Raw genomic sequence first — 3,517 nt, 5'->3', positions numbered from 1 at the left:
GAGATTTGGGTGACAACACAGAACCAAACCATATCAAGAGATTGCAAGGGCTTTGGGACTAGACCTTCAGTGAGGCTAATTGTTGAGAAGGAACAATACTCAGTCCAGCTCTGCTCAGCACATCATTATTGCAGTAGTCTAGCGTCTCTTTCTGTCTTCTCCTCCAACTCAGACACTGCTGGGCCAAACTAGAATTTTTTTTTTTTTTTTTTCCAGATTTCAACCTGACCATATCACTCCCTCTGGTGGACAGTTGTTGATTCTTTTTACCCAGCATCCCTTTCTCCATCTTCTTAAGCTTCTTTCATTGTTTCTCCATCTCCTTTTTTGTCTCAAATACTGTCTCCCAAAAGATGCATTCTAGAAGTGAAGAAAAATTAGGGGGCACCTGGATTTGAACCAGGGACCTCTTGATCTGCAGTCAAATGCTCTACCACTGAGCTATACCCCCTACTGCCACCATGCTTCCTAATAATCTTATTTCAGCTTTGGAGTCATGTTGTATTAACATGATGGTAAGTGGCAGAGATTAAATTTCAGCTGATAGAAAATAAAAGGTAATGTAAATATCAGACAAGAAGCTGACTTCCAGGAACTCAAATGTTCTCAGGACTCTCTCCCTGTAGCTTTATTCTTTGGTTCCCTCTTAAGTTAGCTTTAACGTCTCAAACCCATCTCTCCACGCAGCTGAGACCCTGCCTCCAACATTTGTAGGTTCATAGCTCTACACTTTGATTGCCAGAGAGAAAAAGACTTGAGTCTAAAAAATTCTACAGAAGGACTCTGGTTGGTTTGGCTTGGGTTCTGTGCCTATCCATGACCAGCCACTACCACCAAGGGTTAAGGTATGTAAGGGGTATAACCATTTCAGGAGTAAGGTCTTCTAAGAGTACATCTGCTTCCACTCAGAATATATGTCTATAGTATGAGGAGAAAAGTGGTTCTCTAAAAGAAGTCAGCAGTAGCCAGGATATGGCCATGGGCGACCATCACTGCAGCCCTAGGGGCTTCTCAGTATTCTCAGTAGAGTGGAACATATTCAGAGAGACTAGCAACCTCCTGCCTCTGCTAAACAGAGCCATGGGAAGCCCTGCACAGCCAGATTCCTTGATGAGTTTCATGCATTAATTCAACGAGCACTAGTAGGTGCCTCCTGTGTCCCAGACAAGGGACACACAATTCCCGGCCTCAGGAGCTAAAAGTTTAGTGGAAATGCCTGTCATGGCAATTCATGATAATAGCTCTTGAAATACAGAGGAGATGGTGTAAATGACACACCTGACCAAAACTAGGGTAATGGTATGTTCCCTATTCAAAATGGGCCTTGCACTCTGAAGGGCTTACTTAATAAACAAGGCAGATGGGAAGGAATTCCATGTGAAAATGGCAGCAAGAGCAATGGATTCAGGTGCAGCCTTGACAAGAAATTTCAAGGATCGTCATTGCAGAGTGTTGGGTGAGAAGATGGGGGAGGATCCTAGAGAGGCATCGAGGCCCAAGGCCTACAGTACAGCAGGACCTCCTTGCAGAATTAATAGTCAACATGGGCCCTGAGTGTGACCCCACTGGAGAAAAGGACCCATAAGAACTGCTGATGTGTTGGGGCTGCAGCTTAGGGCACTGGACTGTAGGTCAAGAAGTTGGGGTTCTGGCCGGGCGCGGTGGCTCACGCTTGTAATCCCAGCACTTTGGGAGGCCGAGGCGGGTAGATCACGAGGTCAGGAGATCGAGACCACGATGAAACCCCGTCTCTACTAAAAATATAAAAAATTAGCCGGGCGGGGTGGCAGGCGCCTGTAGTCCCAGCTACTCGGAGAGGCTGAGGCAGGAGAATGGCATGAACCAGGGAGGTGGAGCTTGCAGTGAGCCGAGATTGTGCCACTGCACTCCAGCCTGGGCGACAGAGCGAGACTCCGTTTCAAAAAAAAATAAAAAATAAAAATAAATTTAAAAAAAGAAGTTGGGGTTCAAATCCAGGTGCCTTCTCCCTATTCTGGCTTTCGCACATGAATGTCTTCCCATATTTTTCATATTATAGCCCACTTAAGGGAGGAATTCTGGTATTCAAGGGTGGTCTTCACTGTGCATGTTCGCCAAGAGACAAGGTCCCTGCTTTGGGTTAAATGGGTCGCCTAAAAAGATATGTTGAAGCTCTAACCTCTGGTACCTGTGAATGGGACCTTATTTGGAAACAGGGTCTTTGCAGATATGATGAGCTCAAGATGAGATCATTAGGGTGGGCCCTTATCCAATATCACTGGTGTGCCTGTAAGAAGAGGAAAGGAGACAGACACAAACACAGAAAGAATGTCATGAGAAGATGGAGGCAGAGACTGGAGCGAATGTCTGTAAGCCAAAAGCACCAAGGAGCCAGGCCACACCAGAAGCCGGGAGGAGGCAAGGAAGAGCTCTACCCAGCGTCTCCGAGGAAGCAGGCCTGACTGGCACCTCCACTTCTGACTTCTGGTCCCCAGAACTGTCCAAGAATAAACTGCTGTTGTTTCAAGCCACTCCATTTGTAATACCCTGTACGGCAGCCCTAGGGAATTAATACAGTCCCCATGCAGGGGGTTACTTGGTCCCTGCATCCAGGGCAGGGACTGCAGAGAAAAGAGTGAAGCCGCCTGACCAGGCCTGATCACCTCCAGGCTGTGAAATTCCAGCTTCTCCAGCCTGGCTGGCCTGCGCAGACGTGGGGGTCCCTGGGATTGCTAGGGCTGCGGCCTCTCTGGCCAGGAAATAAATAGCTTTCCCTGGAGACCTTGGCTCCCCAAGGAAGAGGGAGGGCTGGGTAAGGGAAGGGAAGGAAATAGCCCAGATCAGGAGAAAATAAGTGGACCTCACTGCATGTGGCGAAGTAGAGAACTGTTAGGAATGCTCAGTGAAGGCTGAGACGCACACACCACACAAAACGCCATTCCTTACCCATGAAGCCAGGAGGCTGGCCCAGACCCTCATAGGTCCTGTCCACCACCTCTCACCTGCAGGAAGCAAGTGAGGAGGAAGCCGCAGTGCTCTGGGAGGGGGCGGAAGGGGCTGCCCCGCAGCAGGGTGGGAGTCCTTCGGCCCTCCTTTCTGATGGTCCAGCTGGAGCCGTGAGTGTGGCCGCCTCCTTGAGTGCTAACTGAGCCCTCTTTTCTCTTGGACCAGCCTAGGTTCTAGCTGTTCTACCATTTGTTAAATGGGGATGTAAAAGCCCTACAGCGGGGCGCAGTGGTTCACACCAGTAATTCCAGCACTTTGGGAGGCTGAGGCTGGAGGATTGCTTGAGCTCAGGAGTTTGAAACCAGCCTGGGCAACAAGGCAAGACCCCAACTCTACAAAAAAATTTTTTTTTAGATTAGCCAAGTGTGGTGACACGTGCCTGTGGTCCCAGCTACTTGGGAGGCTGAGGAGGGAGGACTGCTTGAGCCTGGGAGGTTGAGGCTGCGGGGACCCATCATCACAGCACTGCACTCCAGCCTGGGCCACAGAACGAGACCCTATCTCAAAATGAGAAAAATAGAAGGTCCTACAA

General features: G+C 49.1%; 1 non-coding gene across 1 annotated transcript; it reads right to left on the bottom strand.

Annotated features, from left to right (window-relative positions):
• Positions 1-379: 379 nt before the first annotated feature.
• On the bottom strand, positions 380-451 carry TRNAC-GCA (transfer RNA cysteine (anticodon GCA)). Its single transcript has one exon. It is a non-coding gene; the product is annotated as a tRNA-Cys (tRNA).
• Between the last annotated feature and the right edge of the window lie 3,066 nt (positions 452-3,517).

This window comes from Hylobates moloch, unplaced genomic scaffold (assembly GCF_009828535.3).
Source record: "Hylobates moloch isolate HMO894 unplaced genomic scaffold, HMol_V3 SCAFFOLD_1, whole genome shotgun sequence".
NCBI lineage: Eukaryota > Metazoa > Chordata > Mammalia > Primates > Hylobatidae > Hylobates > Hylobates moloch.
This window is presented reverse-complemented; position numbering and strand designations above follow the sequence as displayed.